At 37.0% G+C, this 20,177-nt stretch overlaps 1 non-coding gene across 1 annotated transcript; it reads left to right on the forward strand.

Annotated features, from left to right (window-relative positions):
* Positions 1 to 14,560: 14,560 nt before the first annotated feature.
* On the forward strand, positions 14,561 to 14,696 carry LOC123619282 (small nucleolar RNA SNORA21). Its single transcript, XR_006727843.1, has one exon. It is a non-coding gene; the product is annotated as a small nucleolar RNA SNORA21 (small nucleolar RNA).
* The last annotated feature ends 5,481 nt before the right edge of the window (positions 14,697 to 20,177 follow it).

A 20,177-nucleotide genomic window follows, 5' to 3' on the forward strand; every position in this document is an offset into this window, starting at 1 on the left:
TGTCTCATTGCATTAAGGAGCTAGAGATCAGAGTTCAGGATGACTGAGGGAGCTGCAAAAACAAAACAAGAGATGAAAAAAGCCTTCTGAGATCTGCAGAGTGGTCTAGAGGTTCTGTTGAGTACTAATTGGCATGGAGAGTGGTGAAGGAAGTCGGCTGAGTACTGAAAAACAAGACCAAGGAAAGAATAGACTGGAAAGCAGTATACCAAACAATCCTTACACCTCACAGATCTGGGAATAGTTAATGTTCTCATCGGCTAAAATATAGTGAGAACTAATACCCGTGGCATGGGTAGTGTCTTCTGAAGAGCTGTGCTTCAGTAGTGGGCCAAATTAGCCCCAGAAAAAATCTGCTATAGATTAACCCTAATAAATCTTAAAAACAAGCCTCAAAATGTTCACATTGCTCTTCAGGTAACGTCCTGTGTGCCAGAACAACAACAACAAAAAAAATTTCAGAATTTTGAAGAAATACAACAAAATCCAGTATTCCACAGTGTAAAAATCACAATGTCCAACATTCAAGCAAAAATAACCGGACATGCAAAGAAAGAAAAGAAAATTCATCACCGGGGGGAAAGCAATCAATAGAAATACACCCAGAAATGGCAGAGATGATGAAATTAACAGACACTTTAACAGAGTTATGTTAAACATAAATGCATTCTAGGTTATAAATAAAATGAGGAATATGGTGATAGAAATGGAAAATACAAAAAAAGATTAAAAGAGAAATTCTAGAGATTAAAAATACAATACTCAAAATGAAAAATACATGGAATGAAATTAAGAGCAAATTAGACAGCAGAAAAAAAAATCATGAAAACAGCAACATTAACTACCCGAAATAAAGTACAAAGGAAACAAAACTGAAAAAAAAACCAAAAAGAACAGAGTCTCAGTGAGCTGTGTGAAAGTATGAAACTGAGTAACATATGCAATATGAGCCTAGCAACGAAAGAAGAAAAAGGGAGGCATAAAAGCTATTGGCCCAAAATAATGGCTGAATGTTTCGTACATGTGACAAAGACCAGGAACTCAAACTCTAACTCCCACCAAAAGAAACATGAACTTACACCAAGGCACATACAATCAAGCTGCTGAAAACTAATTATAAAGAGGGAAATCTTAAAAGCATTCAGAGAAAACAAAATTTGTACAGAGGAAAAGTAAGAATGATAGACTTTTTAAAAACTTCCAACCAGAAGACAAGAGAGATTATTTTAGATTTTGGCAGGAACTATCAGTACTCTACCAACCACCAGTGATAGTCCTCACATTACAAGCCAGCCATTGGTGATGCAGATCCAAAATTCTATTCTAGTGAGCTTCCTAGGACTAGTCTTAGTTCTGTCTTAAGTTATGTTTGCCATAAAACTGTGACAAATGTTTGTGTGTTACTGAGTCGTACACTTGGGAACAACTTGTAAGAAAATGGAATTGAAATGAGGCAAAAGAAAAAGTTGAACTGCAATGTAATCACACACAGGCCTCAGCTGATCCAGATCAGGGCTCTGGACCTGGGATGGGGCTTCAGAATTATCCCAAATTGGAAGGGGCTGGGCCTTTGTAACCTTCAGATAAACCAGTCATTGAATATGGGTTGATTCAGGAGGAAGTGGAACCTTGAGTGAGGCAATTCCCTTCAGCAAAGCACCGTTCCTAAAGAGGAGTGCAGCCAATATGTCTGACAGCTGGGGAATGAATGACTCAGCTCTGAGTGGAGATTGTGGAGAACACCTTATACTCACTGCAAGGGAACCCTAGCATTAAAGCGGACAAACTAAAAAAGGGTTTGTGTTAATATGAGAGAGGCTATGAGAACCGATGTTTTGGGTTAAATTTTACTTTATTATTTACTGATTTATTAAAAAGTAATGTCTTTATTAGAGATGATTTGGAAATGAAAAAGTTTGTCACCTATAACCACATACATCAACCACATACAACCCTATGAAATCGTGGAGTTTTCTGTCTCCAAAACTATGTCTCTTAACAACTCAGAAGAAAATAGCTCTCTTTTTATCTTCTAAAGCTTATGTGATTGGTTAGGATGAAAGATTAGGAACAATTTTTCTTAAAAGTTCATGACGCTAAAAGTATAGTGAAAAAACCTGCATTCTTGCTCAGTATGTACAATGTCTTAGACTTTAGTTTTTGTGGATTTTCTGATTTATAACTTGGAAATTCTAAAGACAGCATCCATATTTAGATTTTAGAGGTTTTGACCTGTCTCCTTACACTTAAGTGATCTTAGGTGAGCACTTTATGTTCAAGCAAAGAGTCCAAATTTCTTTCTCTCCTTCAGCTTAATATTCACATGTCCCCTCCACTCAGATTTATATTCCACGTGTTGTTAGGCTGGAGTGCTGTTAAACATTGCACCCCTTGTTCATTAGGCAGAAAATTAAGTTTCAACATCAAATCATAAATTCGAAGGAATTCCACAAATTAAAAATCACTCAGCTGTTGGTTGAAATTTAACTTTGGGAGTAAGTAAATATAATTGCTTACATATTTTTTAAGAAACCTATTAGTAAGTTAGGTTTCAATGATTTGTGGTCAGCAGTGCCATCTGCAGGTCTCCTCTGATGCAGCTCTTTTTAGTCTGGTATTTTCTTAAAACAGACTTGACCCTTCTGAATATGGTTTATGATGTCAAGTACAAAATGGTATTAATCACAGATTTAAGAAGGGTGGAAGGGTGAACTTATAGGTACAGATCCTCATTAGGGATCTTTAAACCACTCAGGTAATACCAATTCTCATATCCATATTTCTAGTTCAAATATTAAACATAATGTGTAGGATCTAGAATACATATGGAATGTATGTAGATATTAGAATCATGCAGAACTGGATTCCAATTGTGTCTGTATTCTTATCAGTTGTGTGACATTAAAAAAATTTAACTTCTCTGAGATGCAGTTTTTGTATTTATAAAATGGGGATAATACTTCCTTCATATTATCTTTGAGAGCTCAAAACATAAAATAGATGAAGTACCTAGCATAGACTGTGCATACATTATGCCTCCAATTGATGATAGTTCCCTTTTTCTTTTCCTTAAAATTAAAACAAAAATCTCAGGACCATTTGTTGTCTTTGTGCCCAGTGCATTTAAGAGTTATAAAATATATTACCTTTTTTGGACAAAATGGAATTTGAAGAACTGTCTTCCTAGGATACTTATTATCCATTTATCCTGTATGCCTTTCCATTTGCATGTCTTTTAAAATGTAAATATATATATATGTGTGTGTGTGTGTGTGTGTGTGTGTGTGTAATTAATTGCATAGAATATTTCTGCAAGGTATTTATAAGAAACTGGTAAATAGTGATTGCTGAATTTGGGGGATATGGAGGAGTCTTATTTTCTTCATGTTGATATCCTTGGAACTGTTTTAATTTCTGTCATGTACAACATTACTTTTTTCAAAATGAAACACTAATAAATCTAAACATTTGGAAAAGGAAAATATATGAGATTATCCTTATATAAAAAGTGAATGATAATGTCCTCTCTTCACCTCAACCCTCAAAAATCTTTGCTTCTAGATGAAACGAGACAGAAAGGAGAAGCCTTCACTGAATAGTTTAGATTTGGGATAAATTTTCTCTGAAATCACAGTATATACTTTCAAAGGAATTTGTATATAATTTTCTTCAAAATTGCTAAGAATAGAATACATTGCCTAAGATCTATGCTCTCAGGAAGCAGAGGCTGATATTCAGCTGCTGGCTCTATGATTATGTAGTCAACTATGATTGTCATGGCCATTCATGGGCTTGCCCAGAGTGACACAATATCTGATCATGTGACATGCACGTTTCCAGCTGAGGTTGAACAAGGTGAGGCTCTGCCTTCTTTCAGCTCTCATGCTGTAAACAGTTATCCTTTTCACAGTCTATATAGTGCCATGTTTTTCTCATTTTTTTGTTTTTTGTGGGTGACTTCACTCTTTAAAATCAACCCCAAGCATAGTTTTGAAGTGCTGCCTTTTGTTCCTAAATACAACAGGGTGGTGATGGAGCAAATTCATGTGTTAGGTAAGCTTCTTTCAGGCATAAGTTATAGTGCTGTTGGCTGTGAGTTAAACGCTAATGAATCAACAATACACATTAAATAATGTGTCTTTAAACAGAAACATACATAAGACAAGGTTATAGATTGATCAGTTGATAAAAACGTGACCAAAGGCTCAAAGGAACCTAACCTTGTAATCCCCCTAGGAGCAAAGGTTCAGGATTTACTATTTCAGTGTTCATGGTTTATAGAAACATCACTGCAAATAATGAGAATCAATTGTATTGCCATATGTTTACAAAACAGTGAAGGAGGTATCATGACTGATTTTTGTTCCCTATACATTTATGCATTTTCCAAATTTATACTCATGAACATACACTAATTTTATTACAAGGAATAAAATTTTTCAAAATATAACATTATTAGAGATAGTGTGGTATGAGTAAAACACATTGATTTAGTGGTCAAAAGTAGATTTGAGTTACTACTCTGCCATTTAATAGTTGAGTAATTTTGGGAAAGTTGTTTTAATTTTTCACAGCATATTTCCCCATCTATAAAACAAATATAATATTATTAACTTGGGAAGTTACTCTAAGGATTAGAAACAATGCATCTAAATTGTCTAGCTCAACATCTGGTACACAATAGAACTCAAAAAAAGTAACTATTAATACTAACTCTCCTAGGACTAAATCACAGAAGCAAGCCTTAAAGGCTGCAAGTCTTTAGAAAATCATGATTTTCACCCTAGTTGTTATCACCATTCACAAGCACAAATTTCATAGATTCAGTGCCTCAGCTTCTCTGTACTTATTTTCAACTATTTTTTGAGTATCCACAATGTACAGGAACTCTTCTAGTGGTAGATACAACAGACAAGGTCTCTGCCTTCTGATGTGTTAAATCTTGTGATTTAGGCTTTTGTAGAAGAACTGTAGTGACTGACCCCCACTTATATATCCCATTGAATACCCATATGTCGGGGCTGGATAATTAACCCTAAAATACAGCATATTTTGGAAAGTGCTTCCTTTATGAATCAAGTCCATCAGATATTTGCTTAGGTACAGCCCCAGATTTTTACTCCTAAACTGTTGAATATGTGCAGCGTCACAGTGCTTGATTTTCCTTCTAACAATTACTCTCCAAAGCTTGTTCCCTTCTTCCCACCTGCTCCCTTCTTATGAGAGTTCATAATATATCTCCTTTCTCTCTCTACCAGTCTGGGGAGATTAAAGCAGAGCATTTACACTAGGTTAGTTGAGATGGTCAGTAGGATCTGACTATTACACAAATTTAGAAAAGTTCTAAAATGGAAGCTCTATTTTAAAAAGCAGTTTTGAGAATAACTGAATCCACATCTCAGTTAAATTTAATAAGGATGATTTAACTTGGGAATAATTCATAAAAAAAAGTTATGCTTCTAAAAATAAACTACACAAATGAGAGTTCTAATTGGCTTCCCATACACAGAGGGGTGGCAGTGTATTTCTGTGTCTCTTTTCCCCAGTCATGATCTGTTAGCTGTGTTGTCCTTTTCCTTAGTATAAGGTGCTTGAAATATCATTACCTGTGTTCCCATGTGTTGTCCAAGAAGCTGACAAAATCCCTCTGTGTGTGGCCCAGTGTCCCACTGTGTCCATTACTAGTACAGCTTAGCTGACCTCACCCATGTGCTGCTGCTCTTCTGCATTTTTCTATTTTATCTTGTCTTTGCTTTTATGTTGCATTCAGCTTTTCTCTCCTGCCTGCTGTGATGTCCTCTCTGTGCATCTTTCCTTCTGCTTCAGCTCTCAGCCATGTTGGAGAGACTGTTTACCTTTGGGAAATAATTTTATTTTGCCACCAGAAAAACCAACCCCCTCCCCAAGCGCTTCTTGTCTAACACACTCTGGACCTTGAGAACAGGAAACAGTAAGTAGTTTTTCTTCATTCCAGAACATCCTGGGACATAGCTACACAGCAGGGATCAAAGCAGGCACACATCAAAAGCACCCCAACCGAGAGGAGCAGCCCTGAAGCCGCAGTGCCTCTGCCTCTTGTTATCATCACTGCCTGTGAGTCATGTATATCTCATCTCATCTCTGCCCTGTCTGCTATTCCTTTTCTAGGCACAGCAGAGAAAGCTGCTTTTTAACAAACTTTCTTAACTCATGATAAAAACTCCTTCAATTTTTCCCTCCTTCCTTTCTCTTATAATTACTATACTTAATTTCAGTGGTGAAATTATTCATCTGACATTTCTTAAGCCCCCATTGTGTGCCACGTACCATGCTGAGTGATGAAGCTAGAGAAATGAATTATATACTCCCTACTCTCAAGGAGCTTTCAACTAATGGAGCAACATAACCAACACAAACAGTTCTAATATAGTGTGATCAAGCCCATAGTAGAGACAGGTAAAGGGTCTTTGGAGAATAAATGGAAAGGGCACCATTTCTTAGGTAAAGTGATGCCATGGATGAGTATTTTGTCAGACAGAAGGTTCAGGGTTGTAGGGACAGGGTATGGGAGGGTTAGGGTAGTGTAGACAGGAACAGATCACAAGGGTGCGAAATAGCCGATGTGTTCTTGAGGGAGGGGTAATAGAAGCAGATCAGAATTGCTGAGCTTTGTATTTGAGGCAGGGAGTTACTGGAGATACTGCTGGGAAGAACATCGTAAAAATTTATCCGACATGTATTCAAGAAGTTGGACTTTATCTTAAAAAGATTTAACTTTACTAAAATGTAACTTCCTTGTGTTAAATTGAATAACAGGCCCCCAGATAAAAGTCCTAATGCCAAAATCTGTGATTATAATACCTCATATGATAAAAAAAAATACTTTGCAAATGTGATTGAAATAATCTTGAGATAGAGAGATTATCCTGGATTATCTGTGTAGTCCCAATATAATCACAAGAACCCTTGTAAAAAAAAGATAAGAAGATCAAAAACAGAGATGTGAAGATGGAAGCAGAAGACAGAGAAGATGCTGTGCTGCTGTCTTCAAGATACAGGAAAAAGCCACAAGCCAATGAATATTAATGGCCTCTAAATGCTGGAAAAATCAAAGAAACAGATTCTCTCCTAGAAACTTAAGAGGGAAAGTGACTCTATGAAACCAGTTTAGACTTCCGACCTTCAGAAACATGAGATGATAAATGTGTGTTGTCTTAGTCACTAACTGTGATAATGAACAGCAGGAAATTAATATACTCCTTGAGAGCAAGGAGTTTGGGGTTTATTGCTGCTCTGTCTTGTATGGTACCAGAGTACACCACCAAAAAATATGCTTCTTTGGGATATGGGTTATTTTCAGCTAAAGGCCAGTAGAACTAGAACACCTAGCAAAAGCTTCAAAATTTTAGAGCACAAAGTTCCCTTTTGTAAAGGAAATTTACACTTATGAGGAAAATTTCCATTTATAAAGATGTCTCCTTTTCCTGTACCAGGAAGAGAACTCTTAACAACACATCAATGGAGAAGGCACCCAAAAAAAAAAAAAAAGAAAAGAAAAGAAACTGGTTAACAAACCTTATTAAGCAACCCTTGTTTATCATACTTTTTCTGGCCACCTTCCCATAACTAACTACTCTCCTCAGAAGCCCTTTACCCCTTTACCTTACCTAAGATGATATAAAAACTCAAGTTCTAACCACGTTTTGGGTTGCACATCTTTGAGTGCTCTCGTGTACATGCACAGTGCACATGTTGATAAGCTTCTCTTTGTTTTTCGTTTGTTAATCTGTCTTTGGCCAGTCTAATTATCAGGGCCCCAGCTCAGGAACTTAAAATGGCTAGAGGAAGAGAGTTTTTTCCTCCCCTGGACTTGTAGCAGTGAGAATGAACTAGCTGAGATACCCTACTTGCTCTGGAGACTTAAGCTGAAATGCAGGACCTCTGACAAAACTGGCTGAGGTAAAAGTTCTTACCAAAGGCAGCCTCTCAGATTCCTGTCTGCAGGGTTCAATCATATGAGGGTGGTAAAAGTCCCTTCGTCTTATCTTTTCCAAATTTAGATTAACAGGAGAAAAACATTCGTAGACATTTGTTGTTTGGATTGTAACTCTTGCGAACTTGGTTCTGAGGACTCATTGATCATTGATCTTTTCCCTCCCAGGAACAGCGATTGCTTTCTTGTTTGTCTAATCCTGTATCCTGAGAGTTTCACTTTTCTCCCATCAGCGCATGCAGGTTGTCAGGCAACAGTCAGGGAGGTGGGGTAGGGGCCAAGAACATGTGGATGACAAGACAGAAATGTAGGTTACACCCCATTTGCAGCCAGTGTCTTGCCGAACTTTGCCAGCCTGAGAGCTGTTTATTTGTCTAAGTCTTTCTTGCTTTTGGCTACCTTTGAAAGTGAATCTGGATCATGAGAGCTGCTTCTTTTGCACCTTCTTTGGGGAAGAAGGAAAAAAAAAAAAAAACAGAAGCTATTGTTTTTGGTTTTGAATCACAATTGAAATAGTATATCCTTGTTTAAAAAAATAATCTCCAAGACCTAGAACAATATCTGGAACATGGAAGGTGCTCAGTAAATATTTACAGAGGGGGTGAAATAAAGAGGACTCACAATTAGGTACCCCACAGAGAGAACTGAGGCTTTGTGAATTTTCACCCTTGGCTGTATCATTAGTATATAAAATATGCTTTTTTGCTTGACCACCTTACCTTGATCTAATGTACTTTTCCAACGAGACTCAAGATCATATGCCAAGACATAACTGAAGACATGGGACAAACAGGACTCATCTTTCTGCAGAATCAGTTTGTCATGAGATTTTGGAAGAGAAAAATATATGTTTATATAAACAAGTTATACTATGTGATAGGGTACATGAATATTTTAGAAACTTCAAGGAAATCTGGTCCTCCAGGTCAGTAACCTCTGGTTATACCTAAAACCCCAACAGGGTGAGTTCGCTCTCATCCAACATTGAGACTATTTGAGTGGAGAGATTTAGGAGGTACATGTCTACTGGTAATGATGCAAAACACCCCAGTCATGCAGAGCTACTCTCCTAAGCTATCCATGGTTGCGTTCTCTTCTCTCTCATAAAAAGTTTCTGAGCACTTTCCTTTACTTTGCTTCCAAAATCCATGTGCATTTGCCCTCATTCTTTTTTATTACTCTATCACTTTGCAAATCTAGCTTCACAGTTACTTATATGACCTTTTACAAATAACTAAACTTCTTTGAGTCTCAGTTTCTTGATCTGTAAACTAAGGAGTTTCTACCAAGAAATCTTTAAAGTCTATACCAAGTTAAAAACTCTATGACAATAGGTTATATAGTATTAGCCAGCTGCTAGTAAGCTTAGAGTAGCAAATAAACAAATATTTATCACTTGATATCTGTCCCTCATCTTTAATTACAAGATATCAAGTAGCTGTTTTTGCATTAAATAACCACCTTCAAAATCTAAAAACTTCAAATGACAACCATTTATTTAGCTCACAGTTCTGTAGTTCAACAATTTTAGCAGGGCTCAGAAGGATAATTTTTCTGGTCTTTCCTGCTCTAGAATGACCTCAGCTGAGATGACTTGTCTCCATTTTATTCAGCCTCTCACCTTCCAGCAGGCTAGCCTGGGCTTTTTCCCATGGCAGAGTCGAAGTCCCAAGACACAGAGTAGAATTGCACAATGACTCTAGAGGATGAGGCCTGGAACTGATACACCTTCCCTTTACTGTGTCCTGTTGGTCTAAGGAACAGACTAGCCCAGATTCAAGGAGTTGGAAAATAGACCCCCATCTCTTGATAGGAGAAGTTGCAGAGACACATTGCAGAGGGCATAGAAAAGGGAGAACATAATTTGGGGCCACCATTGTCCTCAGTCTTCCACCTAGTTCAATGATTCTTTTCTTTCTCACCCCAGCATCATAACTGCTTCTTCTGAAGTGACAATAATAATAATAATAATTCACATTTATTAAGCACTTGTTGCCAGGCACTATTCTGAGCACTTCACATAAATAATTCATTTTCTTCTCACAAGAACTTGTTGGGGTAGTTATAATTATTATTGATATATTACAATGAAAAAACACAGGCACAAGGAGGTAGGCTAATTTACCGGATCCTTTCCACCCACCAGGAAAAAAAAAGTTCTCAGAGGATGAGCCGTGTGCTGTTGACGAGAATTAAGCTAGAACTGAACAGCTCTCCAGGTCATCTGAGGGATAAACCCCTCCCATAGCCTCCTGTCACGTCAAAAATTATTCCTTTTCCACAAGATTCAAAGGCTAAAGCACTCAAGAGAATGAAGTTGTCCCACCATTGTCAAAGAGATACTATGTACATATAGTCTCAGACAATGATTTTAAAAAGGTAAATTTTAAAATCATCTCTAATGGGAAGAATTCTTCTGTATAAGTTTTCTTCATATCCCTATGGAATCTATTTTGTTTTAATCCCAGCAATCTGTATCAAGTGTCAGTGATGCCAGACACGGGGGATTTCAAGAACCACAGGAACTTTTAATTTAACATCATCAACTAAACTCCAACTAATTAGATAAGTCTAGAAGAATCATCAACGAGGTAATTCTAGAGCATCAGACCTTGCCTCAGAGCTGCTAATGTCACTCGACCTCAACTTTTAAGCACACTCTAACCAGTAAGACCAAGGTCCAGCTAATGTTTTCCAGTTAATCCAAGTTTGGATTTGGGGGAGGGAGAAAGAGGGAACTCCATGTCACTTCCTTTCCTTTTCACCTCTTCTCTTCCAAGAACCTCTGAAAGGGTACAGTGGTTGGTTGAAGTAGTTTTCACCCATTCCAGAGTAGAGAAATTCATTTAATGCCCTTCAGAGAAGAAATGGTGCCTCTGTTTCTTCTTCTACTCTATTTCAAATGTTAGCTTTACTGATTTTTTCAAATCTATGATCTGCTAGTTACAAGTATCACAGCCATAATAATCTAAGACAGATCTTTTGAATGTAACAGTTAAAATGTCGTTTCAGTGCAGTTGGACTCTCTAAATCCAGTTGTTAAGAGAAATTCGTAATTAAATAAGACATCTCTAATTAATGAAAGCAAAAAGTAATACATTAGGCACTCAAAAATGTGTCCTTATGCAAAAAGATAAATGAAACAGGAATTTGACTCAACAGTAGATAGTTCAGAAAAAATTGAAAGTGTTCATTCAGAAGTATGAACATTATAGATCAAAGTGATTTTTAAGACCAAGATCTTCTGATTGCCTCAACTGCACATAACCTGGGCAGATATGATTAACTTAGCTAAAGAAATATTATGAGAGATTTAAGTGGAAAAAAATTACTAGCAAATCTGATTGGATGTGAATTTCTGCATTTACAATTAATGCCAGGAAAAGACACTGTAGCAATTTCATGGAATATCTCACAGCTCTAGTGCACATTTTTGTGCCATTATCAGCAGTTGCAAACTAATTGACAAAGCTTGCATGGTAAGCTACTAGAATCTACTAATCTGCTTTTTTTCCCACTCAGCCTTTTTTTTATATATATATGCAAGATAAGCAGTCTGGAAATAAATAATTCAACAAATCTGATTTGGGCATCTTCAGTGGATTCTTTTCTGATATTTCACCTTTTCATAATTATATTTGATGTCTTATCAAATGTTTGGCTGAATTTTTAATTATAAAATATCATTAAAACCCTATAACTTACACACAATTTTATCATGTTCTCTTTGTGCATTGGCTTTTTTTCTTCTTTTCCCCGTGTTCTAATTACATGGAAGGATTTTCTGAGAAGCAAGTTAAGTTTGACAGAGGTTTTCAATCTGATATCTCATTTTACAAACTTGATTGGAATTCAGAGTATTGAAATAGGCTTGAATAGCTTGGCCTGAGCTAAAGCCTTATGTTCGACAGATATTGTGAAAACTAATCTGCTTGCCCATTTTCTACAGTGGCCATTTGCTTAGAAAATATCTGCTTTGTTGAAGCAGCTTTAGAAGAAATCCTTTGAGAAATGAAAATTCTCTTCATAAACCATAATAATAGTATCCTCATCAGATATAGATATTATCTTCAAAAGTGGGGTCATCTATTCCTTTTTTCCAGCTACGTTCCCAGAGTCATTTTGCTGTTAGTGAATTAGCCTTGAGAAGGATGAGATGTTGGTCATTCATCCTTTCATTCATTTCTAGGCATTCTTCTAGATCCTAGAGACACATACAAAAATCCTGCTGCCATGGACGTGGGCCACAACTAACTGCTGCTTTTTTTTTTTTTTTTTTTTTTTTTTGCTTTACATTGAAGATCACAGAGCTGCCTTTGTCATATTGTGAAGTAAGTAGGGAGTAGTGAGTAGTACTCAAGTGAATACATAATTAGCTTCTTATTTCTTTGAATTTGTGGAATACTGTTGCTCATTTGTTTAAATTTGAAGACAAAAAACCTTGAAGTTGTCATAGATTAGTATTAAAACTTTAGAAAACATAAACTGAGCACTTAACCTATTGTTGTTATTACAAACCAACCTCAGTTGGACTTGAGAATAAATGCATTGGCCATTTTGAGTGATAGGTGTCAGAGCAGTGGGTAGGTGGCCCATTTATCCAAAATAACTCCCTTGACAATCAACCCTAGCACAGAAAATTTGCACTATTCATTTAGTCACTCATTAATACTAATACTAATGCTATGTACTCTGCATTGTACTAGAGGATGGGGATAAAAGACTGAATAAGGCACCCCACTCCTAATATAGAAAAGCTCACAGATTGGTTAGTGAAAGAGGTTAATAAATTGCCAATTATAATGGAACAAGTGCTATAACAGAGGATGTATAAAGCTATGAGGTAACACATATCATATATTGTATATTTTGGGGATTACATTGTCTATCCTAATTAAATAAAACATCTCAATGAATGCAAAAATAATATATTAAGTACTCAAAAACTTGATCTCACACAAACTGGGATGAAGTTTGATGAAAAAAAGGACTTTGTCTTTTTATTCATGTATTTATGCATGTATATGCATAGTGTAAGACTCTATATCTTATAAGTCTTAACAGTAGTCTTTCTTAATTCTCATGCCTCCTGCATTACCCAACTTCCAATATCAACATGTTCTCCCTACTAACTTCAGGCATGAAACGCCACAATTTCATTTTCCCATTTCCAAAGATGCACAAGAAGCTCCCCTACCTTGTTTTTTATGAAGTTCAGGCAGTTCTCTGAAATTTACTTCAATAAAAAATATTTATCAGTTGATGAGTTTTAGTTTCCAACCAAAATTAATCATAAGGACCAGATTAGCCCTCTTGTCTGAATAATAATAATAATAATAATAATAATAATAATAATAATAATAATAATAATAATAATAATAAAATAATAAAATAATAATAATAAAATAAAAATAATAAAAGCAATGATCACTAGACAAGGTGAGCCATCCAGATGCACCAACTTAATGCTATGAAAGAATTCTAGGTTGTGATGCCCAGAAAGTGAATCTAGATAGAGCCTGGAAGACTCCAAGTTGAGGAGATGGAGTTGAGAATTGAAGAAAATAAGGTGACTAGAGTTCATAGGAAGGAATCCTATAGAGGGGGAAATCTACAGAGAGAATTCTGAAGCTCTGCAGAGTATCCCCCTTAAGTGTTCAGCTGAAAGACTTATTAGTGCTTCTGTGTGAGGAGATTACCCAAGGCCAAGAGAATAACCTAAATGGATTAGAGGTCATAGTGCTGGTCACCCATGCAGAGCTGAGAACAATACCTATTCCCACCACCTAGACTAGGAAATCTCATGATTCGCGGAGAATTTGGTAGATTACTCAGAAGAATCTTAACACAGTATTGGACAGAAAAACTGTATAATACAGTTTTGGGGAAAACTGGTCTTACACTGAGCACAGCTTCAATCCAACCTATATCAAATCTTAAAATACAAAACTCAGAAGATGAAACTGTTTCCAGAAACACTGAGTCCCAGAATAAAGCTCAGTAATATTTAAAGGAATACAAATAAACCTAGCAACCAATGAAGTAAAATTTAAAATGTCTGTCATTCAACCAAAAACTACCAGGCATGCAAAGATGCAGCTAAATATAACCCAAAATTATGAGAAAAATTCATCAGCACTGACCCAGAACTGAGATAATATATTAAAATTAACAGATAGATATATTAGAACATACAGAAAATTAAGCAGAGATATGGGAGATGTGAAAAGGACCCAAATAGAAATACTGGAGATGAAAATTACAATGTCTGATGTGAAAAATACACTAGATGGGATTAACAAAGTGATTTAATTCAAAAGAAGGCAGAAAAAGAAAAGGGGGAACAAAGAAGAAATGAACAAAAGACAACAAAATGATAGACTCAAATATAACCACATCGATATTTAAATTAAATGTAAATTGGCCTTTTTTTTTTTTTGTCCCTTTCCAGTGTTCAAGATGGTCAAAGTGAGGACATGGTGGGTCCTCCAGTGTGAAATTCCGGATAGCCCTTGGTCTTCCAATTGGAGCCATGATCAGCCTTGCTGGCAATACAGGTGAGACCTTCAGCTACACCCTGCCAAACTCCCCCTTTTAAAAGCACTCAATGGGCCTTTTGCTAATGACCCGCTGAGCCATCAAGAAAGGGCAGAGTGAAAACACTGCTTTGAGGTGAAGTGGCAGCATGTTTTGTTGTTTTGCTTCAATTGGTGGTGAGACAAGGTGGAAAAAAAGTGTAAATGTTCTACCAACTACTATGTGATATCACTTATATGTGGATCTAAAAAATGGTATAAATGAACCTATATACAAAACAGAAACACAGTTACAGACATAGAAAACAAATTTATGGTGACCAAAGAGGAGAGGGAGAGAAGGAGGGACAAATTAGGAGTATGTGCAATTATAGATACAAACTACTGTATGTAAAATAGATAAGCAACAAGGATTTACTGTATAGCACAGGGAATTGTACCCAATCCAACAAGCAGAAGTTCATGTTAATAAAACAATACCATTTACAATAGCATAAAATACTTAATAATCACTTAGTAAGTGCTGGACTTTACAACACAGTGACAAGTAAACAGGGACTGTTCTCAAGAAACTAAGTGGGGAAACAAACATAAAAACAAGTAACACACTAATAAGTAAAGGAATAAAGTGTGGAAATTCAGTCAATTATCACTAACAACTTTCTCTTGTTAGGAAACTTGTTCTCCCATTTTCTGAGAATGACCCATAAGCAATCTAGTAATTCCATAAACTGGATCAGCATAACCAGAATTCCTAATGCTATTAGAACAGCTCTTTTTCTTATATTCATGTGCCTGAAGTTAAGAGGATAAGTCTCCCTACTCCACATTTGAGGTTCGTTTGTCTGTTAAACCAGTACTCTGGCCCAGAGGTGGGGGAAAATGTCTATTTTAAAAGATTTCAGTTGCCCTTTTTTTTTTTTTTTCTCACATTTGTACCAACTGGCAGAACCTGAGAACTTAAAAGCGTACTGAGGCCTTCAAAAGCTGAGGCACCATAATCCAATGCAGCTGGCCCAGAATCCTCTTTTGTGTGCCTTTTTTTCCCCCTGTGAATCAAGAGCTGATTAATTAAAATGAGTATAATCAAGATTTTAAGTAAAATATTTCAAATTCTTTAGAAGAAACAAATCCAAATCCTTAAGCACTATTTTATAAATATAATTTAAAAATTATCTTTGTGTTCAGTTCACTAAGGCAATTCTTCCAGTGGCCTCTGTTAGCTTGATTGAACAAGCAAGTCTTATTGAGCTCTTATATTGATGCCCTGAGCTAATGATGCATAAGTAGGCTGCTGCCACACTCTGACTTTTTAAGATATCAGATATCAAAATACACCACACTCAACCAGAGACCACAAACAATTTAAATTACTACTCACACAGGCATATGCAAAGCAAGGGGTATTCCCTGAGTGAGCTGCAGGACCCTCTAGCAAGAGGGCATGATGGCTGAAGGACAGAGCGAGGCAGAGTATGCATGGTCAGGAGGATATATGTATATCCCTCCTTTCCTATGACCTTTTTGAGTGACTCCAGGACAGACTAAGTTCTGGTGGGAGTGGGGAGGAAAGAGGGGCAGGGTGGGTTGCCTTGCATGTGATTTATGGGGGTGCAGCAGAAGTGAGAGCAGAGCTTTAACTAGTCTGTTGGTTCTCACCCTCGGGGAGCAGCTGGGTGGCTGCCAGTTTCCATTCTGACAGGAGTTGAATGATTTAGCCAAATACCATTGTGCCAGAGTGATTTGATTCTATCTCTACAATAAGTGAGAAGTGCACCATCTAAAGTGGAAGACAGACATGCTAACAAAGGAAACAACATAATGTGATATATACAAAAATAGACTTATATGTGAGTTTCAGAAAAATACAAGAGAGCATCCTGTCTGAGGCATCACAGGAAAGCAATGCTGTATCAGGGTTGTGATGGAAACTGGGAATTTACCAAATGGATGTTCCAAGCAAAGGCCCTAGATTGTGTGAAGTAAAGGAAGCATGAAACAATATGCAGTTGATGAGAAGCAATGAACAGTTCAGTGCTGCTCAAGCACAAATGGAAGGGGAGAGTGGCAGATACTGACACTGCAAAGCAGGCAGGGGTCAGGTGTGGAGGATCTTATAACTGTGCTAATGTGCTTGGACTTTATCCAGTAGTAATGCAGACCTCTTGAGTATAGAAGGGACATGGTCTGATTTTCCTTTAAGAGTAATTATTCTGACAGTATGATTAGGGAATGGTTGAAGACAGATTAGGGGCAAGTCAGCTGAGAAGCTTCCAGGAGCATCTTTCAACAAGGATCACTACAATACCATTAAGCATATAGTGAAATCAAGAAAATATTTACCAAAACTTCCATACGTGGATAAGTAATACTTAATGAGAACACAGACCTTGGAATCAGACTGCTTTGGTTCAAATCCTGTTTCTACTGAGAAAGTTCCTTTGGAGTGAGGGGGATCAGGGGTGCTGCAGGAGGGGAGAAGAAGGATGGACCAGTAAGCCCCATGGAGGGACATCTTACAGCACCTCAGATTTCATTGGGAATTCTTGATATACCCATTCCCACTCAGCTATTCCTCCTTTAGTCTTAAGGAGTAGTGTAATACCATTCTGTTTCTTAACCTAAAACCTAGAAATCCTGCTTGGTTCTCCCACGTGCCAGTCTGCCAAAATGGCCCCAATTCTTCATCTTTTTTAATACGTAAGACTTTTGCCATGTGACACTGTGGTTTTCACTAATGACCAAAAAGGCAGAGGTTATTTCACACACCTTGAAGTATGGACTGGACTCATGACTTGGATGGATCTAATGGAAGATGGTGGAAGTGACAGTGTGCTTGTTCTGAGCCTAGGCCTTAAGCAGAATTTCATGTTTCTACTCACTCTCTTTCATCTCTGCTATTAACAGAAGAATATGTCCATGTGACCCTACAGGAGAGGAGACAAACGTAGTAAAACTAGGTTATCCTACTCATCCCAGCTAAGACCTAGATCAGCTGACAGCCAGGCAAAGTCCAGTTATGAGATCAAGTCCAGCCAATATCAGCAGATCTACCAGGCCAACCACCCCAGACTCTTAATGTTGACACTGAAGTTTGATGTTCTATTTTTATCCTGCAATATTAGCAATAAATAAATGATATGCCCTATTACCCCATTTTTTTTATATCCCAGATGTATCAATTATATCACGTAAGTCCTGTACTTCTACCTATAATACAGATCTCAAATCCATCCACTTTTTTCCATCTGCATTGTTCCACTCTAGTTTAAGATCCATCATCACCTCATCTGAACTACTACTATATCTGCTTCCACTCCAGACACTTACAATCCATTCTTCAACTATCAGAGTGATCTTTTTCCCCAAAAACATAAATCAGATCACCATAGTCATCCCCCTGCTTAAAACCCTTTAATATCTTCTCATTGCTCTCAGAATACAATCCAGAGTCCTCACCATGACCTCCAAGCCCTGTGTGGTCTGTCTAATACCAGAATGAAAAAGTAACTTTTATTATACTCTCAAAAATCGTTTCTTCAAAGAAATATATAATCAATTCCTATTTAGAAATCTCTGCTTGAAGAAAGTTATTTTTACCCTTTCAATTCATGGAATATTGTTTTAGTAAATATATCAAAATGAAACAGTTTCTTTGGCAGACACTGAAACTGAACATGAAGATCTGATTTTACCAAATAACAGAAAACTAAGGTGGAGAATATGAAAGAAAAAGTAACAGTACATTGGAGGTCCAATGTTTCACATTGAAATGACAGAAGGATAGAATTAGACCTAAAAAAGAAATCTATGTTTGGGGTTTAGGAGCCAAGAGGTCAAAATGATGCTTTGAAAAGGATATAACCCAGCTGTTTTCTAATTTCACACTGACCAGAAAACAGGGGAAATGAATGACCCCTGAGGTAGGAGGTTATTAGCTGGAAAATTAGACATGAAATCCAACTCCCTGAGAGTGAGCATTGGTATTACTTAATATTTTCACAGAGTACTTTTAGCTAAAAAATACTTTTACCTATTTTCACTGTTTTACAGCTGAAGAACTTGTGGCCCACTGAAATTCAGTGCATAGTAATTGATTTTCATCCTGACTTTAATCACACTTGCTAATTTGACGACTCACACGATCCATGAATCTGTAAGCCTTCCCTGAATGAATTGCCATTATTTGTATTTTTAAAACAAATAGCCCTCAAGCAATTGGCTTTTAGGATTGAAATTGGCTGAAAAGTAAAGGCTGTCAAAGATGCAAAACAAAATGTGAAAAATAAAATCAATTCCTGTTTTTAATAATGTGGCTACAGTCCCAGAATACCAAAGACAGCACAGAGATACCTAAGAAAGGCATTTAGTACAGTCAGGGGAACCAGTAAGATTGGTTTTCATCTTCCAGGAAGTGATCTTCAATATAAAACACTGTTCATCAATGTTCCATTACTCAGCTAATGTAGTGTGGTAGTATAGTGTAGTGTGGTGTTCTGGCACCTGGCTGCCACAAAGCCTTCTGTTTTGACTCCTTGTAATGGGAGGTGAATGTGAAGAACGGTGGGGTCCTGGTACTCCTGGAATTTCTGTTCAGTGGACTGCCAGTGTACAACTATCACAATGTGGATCATGGCTCTACTCAAGGAGAAGAGACTCTTCTGAGAAAATGAAGTCCAGCAGAAATGGTACAGCAGACAGAAGGTCTATCTAATCTAAATGCCTCCCAAACTGCCTACTCTCATTCTGCTCCCTTCAGCAGGGAGGGAGCACTCTTCCCTTCATTCTTTATCTTTCTCCACACCCTGCCTATCCCCTGGATTCCAGCTCATTCCACTACCCTATGAAGCCTTCAAACTATTACAACCCCCTGTGATCTCTTTCTTTAATAAATAAATCAAAATCAGAATTCATTCTCTCTGTATTGCTGAAATATCACACACACACTTATACACACACATACAGTGTTCACTATCTCAATGAATTGTTCAAGCCATAAACCTACTGTCATCTTTTTTCTGCCTTTTATGTCCCCACACGTTCAATCAATCACAAAGTTTGATCAGTCCTCCTCTGAAATATCTCTTGAATCTGATCGTTTATATCCAACCCCAACCCATCCTCTTGTATCAACTATCTTCACTTGTTTGGTCTCTTTCTAATTTATCTTGCCCAAATCTCCCATTCTAACATATTATCCACGATGTAATCAAAGTGATCTTAGTAAAAGGCAAGTCAGATAGTGTCACTCATCTGGGTAAAATATTTCAGTGATTCCCTCAGTTCTCATGGGTTTTTGTTTCTTTACATAGTCCACAAGGCTCTGCAAAATCTGGTCTATTATTATCCCTAGCTTCATCTCTTGCCATTTCTCCAAATCATGCTCACTTCCTGAATTTTGTAAATTCCTCCAGGCTGTGTCTGAACACTGTTCTCCCTGCCCTTTGACTGACTAACATTTACATATTCTTTCTATCTCAGCTCAGACATATCCTCTATATACCAATGTAGATGTTCATTTTATGTGATACCACACTATCCTATATTACCATCATTTTCTAGAGATAGAGCTCTTCTTTGCAAAGAGTGAAAACAACTCTAGTTAATCAAAGCAGCGCACAAATATTCTGAATATTAAGTAGTTAACAGAATCTCTGGGATGACTTAAG

The sequence above is a fragment of the Camelus bactrianus genome, chromosome 13, assembly GCF_048773025.1.
Source record: "Camelus bactrianus isolate YW-2024 breed Bactrian camel chromosome 13, ASM4877302v1, whole genome shotgun sequence".
NCBI lineage: Eukaryota > Metazoa > Chordata > Mammalia > Artiodactyla > Camelidae > Camelus > Camelus bactrianus.